General features: G+C 45.6%; 1 long non-coding RNA gene across 10 annotated transcripts in view; it reads right to left on the bottom strand.

Moving 5' to 3' along the window:
• Window positions 1–16,548, bottom strand: part of LOC308063058 — a 236,952-nt gene that overhangs the window by 31,457 nt on the left and 188,947 nt on the right. For 5 of the 10 annotated variants that reach the window (XR_013927827.1, XR_013927828.1, XR_013927829.1 and 2 more), the window contains exons 4-6: window positions 10,860–13,238; window positions 3,919–5,365; window positions 1,179–1,335 (exon numbers count right to left, since the gene is read on the bottom strand). This is a non-coding gene — a long non-coding RNA (uncharacterized lncRNA). Of the gene's footprint in view, window positions 1–1,178; window positions 1,336–3,918; window positions 5,366–10,859; window positions 13,239–15,294; window positions 15,399–16,548 lie in introns of all 10 variants that reach the window. The other 5 variants (XR_013927834.1, XR_013927831.1, XR_013927835.1 and 2 more) reach the window with 5 other exon arrangements.

The following is a 16,548-nucleotide window of genomic DNA, read 5'->3' as shown; positions in this document are numbered from 1 at the left end:
GGCTAACCAGTGATGTTTTCAGACACTGCAAATGGGGGGGGGGGGGGGGGGCGCGGGTGGGAGATGGAGAAACAGGTGTTACTAGTAAGTATATAGTTATGTTTCATGCAACAAAGGGTGACTCTTTCTATTCTTGTTTCACAGAATTCTAGTTCATGTTCCTGTATTGCCATTTTCATGCGATTACATTGTATTATTTAATTTCTAGTTATATATCTCCATGAGATATGTACAGAGTACCTTGTTTCATATTGAAAAGTTTGAAATTTATCCTTAAACTTTCAGTTGTGTGTGTATCCTATGGTTATCTGTATGCATCTTTTTCTATTACTCTAATAAAATATTTATTACATTGAGGGATACTAGAATATTTCAAAGTATTATTGCTTCTTCGTATTTTGTATTTGCACATATGAGGATTTACTGCACCTTCAAGAGACTTCTGCTAACTGGCACTTCTTGGCAGGGTAGGTAGATGTTTCCTTTGCAGTAGCTTTGCTGCCAAAAGAATAAAATCCCAACCTATATACCAGGCCTGCTTCTACAGATAGCAGGGCAGGAGGGAAGAGAGGAGTAAGGACATAAATACGTCCCAGTTTTGCCCCAGAGGAGTCAACATGCGTGGGGCAGGGACCCACAGTTGTGCTTGAGCTTCCGAGCTCTACCTCTGCCCACAGGTTTGCAGCACGATGGACAAAAAGCCATGTGCCTTTCCCCATCTGTCTAATTAGGCTGTTTCCTCTCCTCTGAAATTTAAAATAAATAAATAAATCGTGTAATTATATTGAAGAAGAGTTACTTCTTTATGATAATTTATTTAGTATATCGCCACTTAGCATTAAATTTCATGGCCTGTTTTCCCCTGCAAATTGCCTGTTCCTTACACGCTGCAGCTTTCCAGCACTAAACCCTTCTCCCTGCAAACACAAGCAAATCAGAACTATGTATTTTAAGTTTTTAAAGCATGGCTTCTACCTATGTAATGGTGCTGCAGTAAGGGTTAACAGTAATCCCAACACGCTTACAGTTTTCCTTGAGTAAATCAGGTTTTCCCTTTCAGATAGTTGTAGGTGGCACCTGCTCTGTTTCCCCCAGTGCTCAGATTCACCTTCCTTTAAATGTTCTTCTGTTTGTTCCTCATCTCAGTATTAGTGTGTGTTTGGGGTAATAAAACTGACCTGATTCTCCAGGAAGAGTTCGAAAAAAGTAAGTTGCTGTTGGGAAAGCGTAGGAAGAAAACGTGAAGAGCCAGTACTGGGGAGGGTGAGGGGTCCCTGAGCCAGCCCACCTCCTGTAGGCTTTTCCGGAGCAGCTCCTGTGGTTAGCAGTTCAGTCCTGGGGAGAAAAAAAAAACAACAAGAAAGAACAAAATCAGTGATAATGAAAAACTTGAATAACATTATTTGGGTGACGGGAACTGTGGATGAGGGGGAAAGTATTTCTGCCATTCTACCTTCACCTGTACTTGCACCAAAAATAGGCAGCGCTTTTATCACTTACAATTGCTGTTATTTAAAGTCCAGTAAGAATAGTAGGCTTTAGTCATCGTTTTTAGGAAAACACTATTGTATACTATATTTTCAATACCCTATCCAAAACCAGCTGTATTCCTCCAAGCTATTCCGTAACGCTGAAGGCTGCCAGAGCAAAGCCAAAAGCTGGGCAGAGGCAGAGGAGGGGCAGGCGGGAGCGGGGAAGGTGAGCACCTCGGCCCGGCTCCCCACGGCAGGTAGGCATTGTCCCACGGGAGCGTCCAGGGGGCTTCTCTGGGAGCTGTCGATGCGACTCAGTGGGGCTTTTTGGACACTTAATTCAAACTGTCACTGTGCAAAGGAGAAAGGCGACGCGAGTCCTGCCACCGGCTGGGTCCACACGCCAAGGGAAAAGGAATTTGATACAACTTGAAAAAAAAAATGTTTGCAACTGTGTGTGCCGCCTCTGGAGCCTGGAACAGCATTCGCTGGAAGGCGATACGGGAGTGCTGTGGTGTGGGATTTGGAAGTCTGGAGGGTGAGGGCTGGTTTTGGGGTTAGTTTAGGGACAGGTGTAATGCTGCACTGCTCTGCCCCCAAGGTCTGCATTCTAAAGGATTTCTTCTGCCACCTGAGTAGTGTGGGGTTTTCATTCTTTCCTGACAAATCTGTATGAGGGGTCTTGATGATTCCTCCTGTGCTTCTGAAGTTTGAATTTCTCAGAGGTAACTGGTTATAAGAATTAAAAAAAAAAAAAAAAAAACAAACCCACACACAACCTTTTTCCTTGGACGGTTTACTCTGTTGAATATGTTGCAAACATACAGGATCCTCCATGAATACAAAATGAGTTAAAAACTAATATCACTTTAGCCCTAAGAAATACTGGAGATCTCCATTTTCTACTTAATTTGCCTTTCAGTGGTGGAATGCAGACGTGGGCAGTGCCTGTCAGGTTATATATGTTATGTCTTAATAACAGGCAATAAAGCAAGCTGTCCTGCGTGAGGGAGCGCATTAATCTGACAGCTTTCTGTCTGAAATAAATAACAATGGAATATTGTGAAAATAAAATGAGTTTGTAAACAGGCACTCGCTCTCTTAGGAAAAACAACCTGCTCGATTGTTTTATGCTAATGCTTTGAACTCGTGAAAAGCAATAAAAAAGGATATGTTTAGCAGAGATATAACTGAATGTCTGTTATTGTTGTTCTGTCGAGCCTGCTGGATAAAAAGAGGCACTACTTTTTGTCAGATCTGATGCACACATAGCACAAGCCGCAACATGACGTGGGGGAGGATGGTGCACCTCTTAACTGTATCTTTAGCTATCAGTCTTACCCTCTTAGGAAAGAGCTTTTCTGCGAAGACCTCTCACAGGTTGTAGCTGCCTCCCCGGCGTGCGTACGGCTCGGGTCTCACCAGGAAGAGGGACGTACAGCCCACAGAAAGGGAAGACGTTTGTCTTTTTCCAAGCTGAACACCTATTTCAACAGCCTTAGCAAGCGCAGGCTGCCTGCACCCTCCTCCTTCTCCAAGGTGCTATCAGTGTCCCACCTTCGACTCGTTAGCCCTTTCCAAGGCCAGCCAAGGATGCGGACACCTCGTCGGCATCGGTGGGACCGGTCACTGCCACACCAGAACGCTGGCCGCGGGGTGCAAGGTGCAGACAATCCCAGCAGGGACCTGCCCTGCCACCGCACACTTCCAGCATCCGCGGCCAGCGCGGTGGGTGCCACCCGAGTAGCTGAGGGCATCTCACCTTTGCCAGGGGAATACAGCGATGGCTGGGAGTTATCCTGGGACTACACCTGTATGTCTGTGCATAAGTACACTTCCTGCAAATACAGAAAGTTGACAGTCTAAAAATAACCCTAGCCTGTCACCAATTTTGAGTCTGTTTTGATGTTTTCCTTTTGCCGACAATGGCTGCATGTTGCCAGTCCCCTGGATCTGTCCTGCCTCTCGTGAGGTGCATCAGAAATTTCCCCTTCCCAACAGGCTGATGTTTCGATGAACAAACATTGGCCTTCCCTTCCATGGGTCCTCTCCATCCGCTTCACCTGCCATGTTGCAGTGTCTGAGGGCACTGACTGTAATTCGTGCCATGCTCTTCGTTTGCTTTGGTTTCAAACTCTGTTTTGAGACTTGCTTGTGCATGAGAATGTTTTAGTATTAGAATTTCACAAGACCTTCATGTGCATCTTTCCTTTGTTTTTTCCCCATTGTTAAGGGTCAAGAATCCTTGATAAACCCATTCAGTATTAAAATTTCTTTTCTTGAGCTCCTTGCTGATTTTTTGAGGTCAAGAAATAGCTTTGAAAGTCTCTTTTTTTTTTTTTTTTTTTTTTTTTTTTAAATGCACAAATACGGGAGACATGCCAGTAACTCTATGTAGCATTACTAAGACACTTTCTTCCCAATGTACCCAAGATTATTTTCTTACCCTTTAAAAGCATAATTAGTCCTGTGAGGTCTGGACCATGCCTGCTCTCTGTGCTGTGCTCTTCATTCCATCTTGGCAATTAATTCCCTTTGGGTGGGAGAACATCAAGGCATTGGCAAATCCTGAAAAAAGAAGAATCAAAAGCATCCCGTTAGGAGCTGATAGAAAGGATGCAACTTCAAGATATTAATTAATTCGTCCCATAATAATTTAAACTAAAAGCAACTTCTAAGACAGGGGGACATCCCAGAACTACCCACTAGAAAAGAGCAACTTTTGAGAGACACCATCTCCTTGCTGCCCACTCAGCCTCCAGTCTCCCAAATCCCGCGCTCCCCGGGATGCAGTGACCCGGGATGCAGTGACCTAGCTGCAAGAGGAGAAGAGGCAGAGTCACTGCTCCCCCTCCACCGCCAGCTGCGGGTGCAGGACTGGGATCCTCCAGCAGCACACACGGAGGGGTTGCGCGCTCTTGGGTCAAAGGTGGGACCTAGAACCTGCTACCAAACGACCTGGCCATCAATAAAACCGCAAACATTAAAATGCTGCCTTTGAACGAAGGTGACCGGCCGCTGCACTACCACAGCAACTCCCTGAGCACTACCACAGCATCCTCCTGCCCCGGGACGCAGGGGCCTCCCCACCAGCCACAGAGCTCCAGCACACCCAGGCAGCCCCTCCGAGCCCACCTGGGGACTGCCAGGTGCTCTGAACTCTGCTCTGCAGCCCGAAATAGAAGTGTGGATTGATTTTTTTTTTATTTTTTTTTTTTTGGGGGGGGTCGCCTCAAGGGAAGGTGCTGCAAACATTCCCCTGAGGTTTGAGCACCTACACACGCTCTCCGTGCCCGTTAACTTAGCAGGAATACTGACAGGAAAGCCATTCATCGGGATTGCTCTCCCCAGTGAGTTTGTTTTGGAGGATCTTTCCATTTTATGCTGGAACACAAGCAATGACCTGTTATATCAGCTAAAGACATAAAAAGAAACTAATCAGAGAAAAAAAGGGAAAGCCCTCTCTTTCATGCCCTTTATGATACAAATAATATTTTTTCCGAACTGAGGACCTGTAAACAAGTCTTATGTATTTAACAAGAATTTCTCTCATTAGCAATCCAAGGAGGGCCATGGTTAAAGCAGACAAATAATTCAATTTTTGTCACACTTTCTAACATTGCCACCAAACTGAGGCATTTAAAGTTACACTTGTCACAACACTAATTATCTATCTGAACAACAGAGTTCTCGGCTGATTGAGTTCGTCTGCAGTGAGATCATTTCATCAGCTGCATCTGATCATCATTACTTTTTGGATACAGGATGTAAATCGAAAATATGGCTTTGGTACCTTTACAGCAGCTTCATATGAGACAGAGGGGAACTCTTCTGCAGCATCCAAAAGCTTCTGCTCATGTACCGGAAAACAATGTCTTGGGGGGTTGTGTTGCCTTGGAAACATGAAAAATAAAGCACCATTAATTGCCTATTTTCAAGCAACCAGACTATCCAGTGCTGAGGGCCTGATCCAAGGCTAATGAAACCCTTACCCCAATTTCAGCAGACGCTGACTGATCGATCAGCCCTTCCAAACAAGGAGAGAGCCCAGGCAGAGCAAAGCTCAGCCAAGTTTTACTTCTGACCATGTTTCCTAAGAGTTACCAGAAGGCTTCAGGCAGACACTCAGAGTGCTGCTTTGCATCCTTGCCTTCATATCCATTACTTTAAGTCATGTTTACTTTTTAAAATATATGCTCTCTTTTTTCAGTGAGATACTGGCAGCTGACCTGAAAAATATCCCTACAAACATGTATACAAGATCTATATAAATCCCACGTATGCATCCTCTCCAGATAGGAAATTGTGCTAATAGTCCCAGTCGCTGGCACAGAAGCATGAGTTCAGCCAGACCTTCTGCTATCGTTCTTTCTGCCCAAAATGCTGCCAAATAGCAGTCTTTACTATTATATTTTCTGTATAATCATTTTTAACTGTTAATTAAACGGTTTTTTAACTACAGGCTGCTTGCTTCTTTTCCTGCCATTAGTAGTGGTGCTTTGGTCCTAATTGTAAAACTCTGTAAAATAGGTGAAGACTAAAACCAAACTTTTCTTGTGGGAGTTTGAAGTTGTCCTAAAATTTTCTTTTGTAAAGACTGTTCGGCCCCCCTGCCAGCACAGCCCAAAGCAATCGGCTAAACCTCCCACCACAAAGGTATGGAAGGATAAAATAATTCCAGTAAAATCTTTTTAATTTTCTGCAGGAATCCTTCTCATTCGTGAACTATGCAAAATATCTCTTTCATTTACAATGAATATTAATCCTTGCCTATCAACCAAAGCACAATTTTAGAGTATTTTGCACTCGTTCATATTCACAAGGTTGACCACCATCACTAAAGACCTTCGATGATGGATGGTCGTTTCAGACTTGGGCCAGGGTTTAACCCAGCAGTACCCGACACCACCGGAATCATTTCATTAAAGAGGTGCCGGAGCGGGGCGAGGTCCCGTGTGCCACACAGCCCCTGCAGAGGGGTGGCGGTGGGACCCCAGCGCCCGCAGCTGGGGGGTTACCCCGTGCAGAGCACAAGCCAGGGCACAGCCTGGGCCAGCGCGGAGCCCCCCAGGGGACCCTGCCACTGCTCCCGTGGGGCGTAGCAGGGGACACAGCGAGGCCACATCGGCACCTGCGACTGCGTGATGGGCACGCTCGTCCCCTCCAGCCCAGAGCCCTTCTTGCCCCCACGGCCATGACCCAGCTTTGGCCTCGCCGTCACAGCAGCTGGTACGAGAACGGGCACAGTTCAGCCACAGCCCCCAGCTGGCTTCACCACCCAGCCCCAGGAGCCCAACATGCCCATCCCAGCCATACCTACAGCTTTTCCATCACATGCGTATGCTCCTACAGAATCATAGCATCTTTTAGGTTAGAGAAGACCTTTAAGATCACCGAGTCCAACTGTTAACCCAGCGCTGCGAAGCCCACCCCTGAGCTGTGTCCCTGTAAAGGGCTCTGCCCCACCACCACTGGCACCAGCACACACCAATTCCAGACCCGTTCCAGTGCTTCCAGGCAAAGCGCACCAGCAGCATTGAGGTTAATGAGCCAAATAAGCCAAAACTGCGGCTCTCCAAGGTCTCTCCCTGCCTCCTCCCCACCTGAGCTGCTTCACCTCTTAGCATTCTTCTAAAGAAGCATACTTAACAATTTTAAAAAGGTAACCCACCAGGAACATCCATTTGTTGAAAAATCATCTAAAGCCAGACTAAAACTGTTTTCTCCATTGGCACCGGTCAACAGCTACAGCTGGAGGGCTCGTGTCAGACACTGGTGCTGGTCCCCAGCGCTCGGCGTGTGCGTGCTGGCGGAAAGCCACGGGGCCACCCTGCAGCACCCGTGCCGGGCGTGCCCCGACCCTCCAGCACAGCCAGGGGACGGGGTCTGGAGATCCTGCCCACAGCACGGGGATGGGGCACAGCCACCTCCCAGGGAAAGCATCGCTTTTGTCTTGTAACACTATGCAAACACAACAAATGCTATTTTTACATTTGGCCTCAGCTATTTTAAGCAAAAATTTGCTTTAAAAGACACCAAAAGACAACCTTTTCCTTTAGTTAGCCATCCATTTCTAAATGAGCTGTTTATATCGGTAATTTCGAGTTTTCTTTTCTCTCTCCAATTTTCCTCAGGAATAATGCCACTGGCAAACTCCATGAATCTCTTTGGAGTCTTTCTGAAGGTTAAACTAACTACAAGAAAGCGGGATCAAAGGGAAAAAAAAACTTTATTCTAGAAGCACAGAAATATTTACATAACACAAGATAAGCTAGAACTCATTTCTACGATGTAGACACACTTGTAAAAAAAGTGTATAAAACCAGGCCATTTTTAGTTTGCTTGGGGAGGGGAGGAGAAGAGATATTTCTGTAGCTCATGTAACAGAAGAGAGACAAGGCTGGCAATCAGCACAGTACGTAATGCATCTAATTGAACAGATCCAGAGTTTCAGGGTTTCCTGCCTGAAGGAAAAGAATCTCTCGGAGCCATTTTGATGCAGAAGAGGAGAAGAGAATAAAGCATCCCGCCGCAGCCCGGGGCTGACGCCTCCTCCGGGCAGCAAACCAAGGACCAGGAGGAGCCCAGCTAAAGGTTAAACGTCAGATGACAAAGCTGAATATTGATTGGGAAGTCACTGCCAGAAACAATGGGATTGACGCAGGCAGCCCTCGGAAAGCAAGACGGGAGTTTTAGTTCGACCTCTTCTAAGCTGCTCTCTGAGATCCTCAGCTGTGACTGCAAATTTTTGCAGCCATCTACTGATAGCAGTGATGAGGAAGAATTCGAATTGATTTAGGGCTGGTCATTGCAGAACAATAATAAAAATTAGATGAAAGACATTTTTTTCACAACACATTTCTCAAGAACTGGCCTCTTTTTGGCCAGCTTTAGTAAATTCAGAATAATGGGAAGTTCAGTACGCTTATCAATATTTATTCTAACGAGTTCATCATCTCTCCTCACTGATGCACTGGAACCAAACCCATCAACATTTCGATATCAAACACCCACTTCTGCCTGCCCTCAGAGAAGCAGAGCCATCCGTTCTGCCGTTAATTAGCTATTCGCTAGGAAGAAACGTGAAAGGCCGTGCTTTAAATTAGACCCATCTGGTAAAGGCTTTCTTGAAAAGATGAGACTTATGTCATGTTTTGGAGCTATCAAGAGGCAGAGGTTTCCCAGCAGAGGCCATCTGTCCCAGATAACTGCTGCCAGCCCTCAGGATTACAAATTAGTCCATAATAATTGTTTATATGAAAGGACGACTGAAGGGTCAGGAGGCTGACCTCTGAATATGAACATCACGGTGGAATCTAATAAAAGCCCAGGTACTGAGATGAGGAGCGGGGCATCGCTTCCCAGCACCTCCCTCTCCTTCCAGGAAATTGCAGGACTCTTGCTCCTCTTTGGGTTCAAGCAAGAATTGAGATGTTGATGCTTGTGGCCATTTTCCTACTTAACTGAGTATGTGCTAGAAAGCGTGGGACAGGTTCAGGTCCCTCCCTTGCCCAAGCAGTTTTAACTCAGTATCTGATTTTCTTGAAGTCTCGTAGATTAGAACCCTCCCTTGCACCTACCTGAACTCCTGGCTGCACATCTGGGATGAAAGCCCAGCTTTTGGAGATGAAGCTAACGCAATTTCTAGACCTGGATAACGTGCTAACTAGGTTCCATTACACACAGCCCACGGCATAGTCACATTCAAGACTAAATCGCCACAAACCACACTTCCCAAACCACAGAGGAGTCTCAGACCACAGCCAGGCTTGGATCTGGTTTCCCCGCCCCCCCCCCCCCCCCCCCCCCCCGGTTCTACGTAGTTTCAATTAATTTCCAACGTGCCATGTGCTGTATTCTCTGGTCACAGTGCAGCTGAAGTGCAATCACACGAGTCCTGCTGTTACTAAAACAGCTTCTGTCTCGCTGCTCTTATCGGGGCAGCACAGGTCTGGGACCAGCTTGTAAGGAGAGAAATTGCTTACATAATTTATGATGTCTCTTGTTGTCAAAATAACCCGACAAGCTTAAAAATATAAGCAGACACTGTGAGGAACAATATGCTTAAAATGTTGTGTTATATGGTAGTGGCACAGAATGGGAAACATTTGAAATTAGAAGAGAATAAAAATGAAAGGTATTAGAGAAACATCAAACACTTTCTGTATTTCACCCATCAATAATGCATCATACTTTGTTTTAAAGACAGAAGATGATGATGCCCAGGTGGCTCAAGGAAGATATTTGAAGCTCCAAATAAACATTACTGCAAGTGGACTGTGCTGGTGGCATGTCACCCCTGGAACCGCCAGGGAAGGACCTGGCAGACAGCTGCAGCACACGGGCTCTACAGGCATCTCTCCTTCGTGAAAAGAACAAAGTGCTTGGACATCTACTTCTCCGTACGGACAGAACACCCACGTTACTTGAGCACAGTAACTTGTACACAGAAAAGATGCGCGAACGAACATGCCAAAAGGCACCAGAGCATTGTGTTTGCAGAGGAAAAATCTTCCCTGCACAGCTACAGCAGGACAGGACCCCAGGCTCCTGACTTCAGGATCTACTTACAGAGATGAGGAAAAATATATAAAGTATATAGACAGACAACTGAAGGAGCGGGGGGCTGTTTTCTGAACGCAGAGATGCTGCTGATTGCCAGGCTGCAGATGGACACCACGCGTTTTAGAAATGAGTAAGTTGTTGGGTTTGGAGGTTTTTTTACCACATCAGTTGGATTTCTGACTGTGGGAATCTTTTCCTCAGAGAGGCTCTTTTCATAGGAACAGCAGGGCATGGAACGGTAACAGCATGAAACGAGAGATCTTGAAAAGCAGCGCTGTTCTGCAGGAAGCCGTGCATTTGCATGTTAAGCTACATCTATTCCCTGAATGCTCAGACACATGAAAGCAACCCCAGATTTTTAGTTAGCAGCAGATCTTTTAGCTTCAGCCTGAATTTAAAGGTCATGCTTGTTTAGAGCTTTCTTTGCACTTAGCTGGAGCAGCGCTGCACAGCTCTCCTTGGGAGGAACGGTGAGAAAAGCGCCGGCACAGCCCGGGGTCACAATCCTGTCTGTAGCACATGCTGTCTGACACTGGCCCCCGTTCCCAGCGACGGTGGCCCCGATACACTGGGATGTTGTACGAGAGACACTTCTCTGATATCGGTGACCTTAACAAGAGCTTTTTAGCACTTGTCAGGGCTATGACAGCTGAATCTTTTTAGGCATGTAAATGCAGCGCAAGTGGAAAGCAACTGAACAAAACCCACTGTCCTTTTCACAAAACACAGCCCTAAGGGGAGTTCAAGACATTTAAACTCAATTTTAACCTTTCTCATCTTCAGAAATCAAACTTATTTTTGACCAAGCTGAAAGTTTCCTACCTGGCATGGAAAATTCTGCCCTTCGGCTTTGTGCCGCGTCTCCCTCCCACCACCACTGGCACGACCAGCCCATCGGCCAGCCAGGGCTGCAGGGCAGGGATGCTCCGCTGTGCTTCTTGCTCCTCCTCATCCTCCCATGACGCCCTGATGAACAGTCCAGCATTGCAAGGTTGTCATCAACACCACCGAGCTCCTCGGTGTGCCGTTTCCTCCCTTACTTCGGCACTCGGAAGCAGGTGAAGTGGGAGATAAAGAATAAAATTATGACCCTTGTCAGCATCCAAATGAGCAGTGCTGATGTGGCCGCATGTTTGAATATTCAGGAAAGGAGCAGATCTACACACTGGGTTTACTGACATAAATGTTGGTCTTGGCTATCGAATTCCTGGTGTTGAAGGGTGCAGAAAAATGATATGTATGCAGAATGGAGAAGAGGCAAGGTCTTGCTTTGCCTGCCAATATATAAAGGACTCGAGTGATTGTTAGTTTGTTTGCCTTTGTGACTGGATTGATATGGCTTATGGCAAAGTACCCTGCTGATAGAGATGAGCAATTAAATATCAATAGAAGCTAAGATCTTTGGATCTTCACCTGAAACGCACTGGGGAGCCGGTGGGGAAGGCCCCCTTGAGAGACTGATCCAACCCAGAAGGAGCAGACACCCTCCAGAGGGTTATTATTTCAGTTCATCTGGACTGTTCATTTCTCTCACATATGCTGCCGACACAGCACATGGTCCCATCTCCTCTGGAGGTGGAACACAACTTCTGAAGCCACAAGGTGACAGGGGTGGGGACAGCTCTGGTCTCACACAGGCCCGTCAGTGACACACACCCCAACGCTGAGAGCTGAGACAAAAACCCCTCAGGCTTCCCAGCACAACTGCACGTGGTGGGACTTAAAAAGTCCCGTTCCAAGATGCCTGCCTGCCTTCCCCTCCCTCAGCTTCCCCTCGTGGTACTGAGAGATGATTTCTCACATAAGCGAAGGAAAGTGCCTAACCTCAGAAGAATATTATTTTAAAGATGAGCATGCCTTACTCGGAAATCCTAGGTGTACCTGTTCAGCGCTTCACTGAAGGGTGAGTTCAGGTCTGACAGCAGCTGCTCCCAGGGGTACCGCCGGCGTTACGCAGGGGCAGTGGGTAGATGCAGATGGCGTCACCAAGCCAGCAGGCTTGCTTAGCAAGGCAGAACATCGACCTGGGGCTTTGGAAGACTCAGGTTCTGGCCTCCCAATTCCCTTGCACGAACGCATTTATGCTTTGGTCTGTTGCCTCCACAAGCACTGACGGTGCTGAGGCACCTGGTGTGCTGAGACCACTACTTATCCTGATGATGAGCGTGACAAAATTGCTTGGGGTTTGGATTTGTTTTTTTTAGCTGCTTGCTGTATCTAGGTAAGTCACTTGTCTTACACTTAGAGTAAGATTTCTTTTGCTTCCTGCCTCTACACCTCCCACCCAAAGGCATCTTCTTCCATTATTGCCGTCCCTGGGCCACCCGTTCACGATAATGTTTGACACTACAAAGTCTCGGAGGTTTGCTGTGTCACCCAGCACCGGAGCACCCTCCCAGCCCCAAAGCACCCTGAAAGATTCCATGTGCCTGCCTCCAAGTGTCCTGCTATACATCTGCCATATAGCACAGGACTATGGTCCGGACCAGACCACACGCTGAGGGGGGAAGAAGAGGAAAAGAGATTCTTCTTTTCCCTCTCTCACTTCAACAAATGCACACCGGGTCATCATGCTGGCTTATGGCAGCTGGTGCTGCCTTGCACCCCTTTGCAGCCACCTCTTCCCTCTCCCCTTGGGCAGGCCATCAATCTGTCACCATTCTGGGTCTCAAATGCTACCAGTGCGTGCCCCTGAACTTCCCTGGAACTCTTCTCCTTTCCAACTGCATCCTCTCCGTGTGTGCTGCATTAAGCTACCCAAGCTTTACTGCTACATTTAGGGTACAGAGCAGAAGTTACATAAAGCAGCAGTGTCCCTGTGCGTAAGGCAAAACTGATCTTACGTACAGGATGGAAACACTTGTAGCTCACAATGGCCACCTGAAATGGGGCTATACAAAATTGCAGAGCACACCAAAATAGAGAAAACATATCTGACACACCTATAAAATGCAAATATTGCCTATTAACTTTAAATGCATTATTTTATGAGAAATGTGGTCATACTGCATTTAAGTGTGTAACTATCTCAGAATTTAGTGCATCAGTTGAAAATTTTCATGGTCAAGATAAAAAAAAATAAAAAAGCTTTGAATCACAGTTACTCACTTTTAGCATGCTCATTTGGGGTCTGCTCAGGCTCTCGGGCACAAATAGCTCCGTATCACACAACATGTGAATGCTGTGGTCAGGAAGGATTGCCTTGGGAAAGAATTGAGAGAGAAAAAGAAGCTGAATCACTGCAGAGTCAGTATTTGGGGAATGCCGAGGAGTCCCTGTCAGTATGGCAGGCTCTAACGTGGGCAGCGCAAGCATGGACAGAGGCTGCAAAGTACAGAAGCCAAGGTTTACATCTTCATATAGAATATAAACGACTTTTTTACAACCCATGGCCAGCTTGGATACAGGGTAACTTAGGAGGCATGCTTAAGTTAGGAAGTCTACTTTCTGCTTCTGATTTTGGGCAAGTCCCCTTCTCCTCCTTTGTGTTTCCCAGCACAATTTATCACGTTCACCCTCGTGGGCTACTGCAAAACAAATCACTCCATATTTTGCACAGTACTCTGTAGATTCAACCTTACTAGTAACACTTTCTCAGATAGTCTCATAGGAGCAGCATGTAATTCTGAATAATCTCTCCCATTCACAAAAGATAGAAAAGTCATTAGTGGGCCTACACAAACAGGATTTTATCAAGTTATCAATTTTGGCAGAAAAATGCCAATTCCTTAAAACAGAACCTTTCAGAAGCGAAAGTGCTCCTGATTAAAACAGGGTGAGAGAGAACTGGCAAAACCATTTAATTCTGGTATTCACTATGGAAAATCTGTAATTAAGTTCCTGCCCCACATCTCTTATTCACATTTTCATTTTTAAAAATGTTTACTTTTTTATTCTGCAAGGGGATGATAGGCACTTCCACCAAACCCACCGATTTTCCTTTCAGCCTGGCATTCCTTTTGCCATCTGTGCTGTCGTGTTTCCCTTGGTGCGCCGGTCCCCACATAACGAAGATGCTTCGATCTACTGGTACAGCAGCACGTTGTTACCTATCGCTATAAGCACTGAGGCAGTGCCCAGCGCCGTACAGCCAGCAAACCAGACTTCACCGGGAGTGGTGTTCATCTATTAATCTATTACATTAGCATTATATATACTAATCTATACGTTATATAGGAGGGAGAACAAGCATTATATACAATACGCATTACAGTATCATTAATCTATTACAGAAGCTTAAAAAAAAAAAAATCACAAACTGAAACAGTGCTCTTACACATTAGTCCAAGACCACTAAAATACTTACACATCCTTGATTTTCTGTAGTGATTTTGTATCATCACTTGAAAACAACGTTCATCATTTGGAATAAAACCACCAAAATTCAACAGCCTTTAACAAAGGACCCCCTAAGCCTTAGGTTGGTGTATATATGCAGTCCTGCTGTTCGAAAGGCAGGGACCCTCCAAACCTTAGCCAATGTGCTCCAGCCTAAACAAACGAAGTTGTCCCACACAAACATTTCCCGAGAGTGGGCTTCATTCTGAAAAGGAAAAAAAATCCCCTGTGGCCACATCCCTAAGCTGGGACATAAGGTACCGCCATGCACATGAAGTTTAAAGTTATATGGTACAAAACGTGCATAACTATGAATGTTCTAACCCGGGAGTTTTCACCACAGAGCACTGTAATATGGGAGCAGCTTAGAAATGTTTTCTGTATGAAAACGCAAAGCAAGCACGCTGTCCCGATGTTCTTATGAACAAGTAAGTTATTGACAATATCTGGTTCTTCTAGTGCAAGTTCAAAGCCCACAAATGCAGCCTTGGACCATCACAGAAATATGGAAACTGCTTTTATAATAAAGATTTTTTTATGATTCTCATTGTAGGCTATTAGGCTGAGGGTCCACATTTGTAATTCATGTTTATAATTCAATTATTTACATAATGGACAAAAATGCAAAAGCAAGTAAGATACAGAGTAGAAATATTCACAGCTTCTTATTATGGTAAAAAAAGATGACTTCAAAACATAGCTTTAAAAATGAAGGCCAACATTATTTCTAGACGCACAGCTTTTAACGGTCTCGAAAACACACTCAAAACTAAACCAACGATAAGCAAATGTTAAAGATGCAATACATAACATTCCAGGCTAATACACATGCAAGATAACATTGGGAAAGAACGGGGAATTCTTGCCCTGAAACCACAACGCCTTAGTACAGTCACAAAGAAGTTAGAAAGCAACATACCTGACACTTTTCCCTACACCTGCAATGGGCAAGAGAAAGCCCAGCCCGTGAAAAGGGCTATTCAGTGGCCAGCCACGTTATCCTTTGCTTGAACATATGTAAATCTGGATAAACAAAAGACAAAAATGAAGGCTGATATGTACGTTTCCGTCTTCTCATCATGCTTGCATTGTTAAATGGAGGAACACATAGGGCTGAAAATTACCATGCAGGTGTTTAAAAGACATCCGCAAGCAGTTCTGCTATGGTCTAATTAGTGTTCTAATACATATTACAGTGCAGAGTCATCATTATTTCCTCTTCATTAGCTGCTGATATATAATGCATCTTAAAAAAATGTCTAACCCTTTTTTTAAATAAAAAAGAGCTTGTTTCTTCCATTAACATAAAAAAAAGGCAACAGGAATATGATAAATGCATGCCATCTAAACTACATGCATTAAACATTAAAAACCAATGCACCATCTCAGCCTAATGTGCATTTGCAAATTATAAGATATGCTTGTCAATATTAACACTTGCACCAAATGCAAGGTTGTTTAGAAAGAAAACAGCAAAAAAAAAAAAAAATCCTGCTGTCTTTTTGTAAATGCTGATCCCTGTTCCTACTCTTTGGAAAGAAAGAGACCACCAAGTCCACCAGAATGCATCCAAATTATTCAAGGCGTGGTCTGACCTGGTGGGTAGAGAGCTACAGATGTATCTGTCTTGTAGTCACTCTGCGAGAGCTCTACGCCAACTTTAAATTAATTTTGGCTAGCGACAGCACTCCCCCTGCCCAAGCATACAGCTGTAGGATGGAGAAACTGCTACAACGCTGCCACTCCTCTCAGCTTCTGGGATGGACTTTGCAAGCGGACTGAGCTTGGCCGTGCTGCAGCTGACCTGCCCGCAGGACCCCAACCAGCTAGGGCAGAGCTAACGCACACCTGAACTACAGTGTCACAGCAGCAGAGCCCGGGTCTGCCAGAGGCTGAGAACACCTCTGTCCGTCAGACACACCTGAAACATCTCCCCATGGGATAACCTGTGCCAGGGACAAGGTCGTCTCCCAGCTTGTTGGCCAAGTTTCCGTTGGTGGTACAGCGTCTTTGGTTGTTCCAGTCAAACTGGGGGTACAGTCACTTACCCAGCCCACCCTCTCCTGCTGTCCGCACATCCCCTAGAGAAACCTGATGATATTTTGGGAGATTGAGTGATGTGTCAAAGACCCAGCTCCTTCCCCTCCCCTGCCTGTGCAGGCTGGATACCCAC

This window comes from Falco punctatus, assembly GCF_963210335.1.
Source record: "Falco punctatus genome assembly, chromosome: 4".
Classification (NCBI taxonomy): domain Eukaryota; kingdom Metazoa; phylum Chordata; class Aves; order Falconiformes; family Falconidae; genus Falco; species Falco punctatus.
The sequence above is the reverse complement of the archived record's forward strand: the minus strand, read 5'-3'. Positions and strand labels throughout refer to the sequence as shown.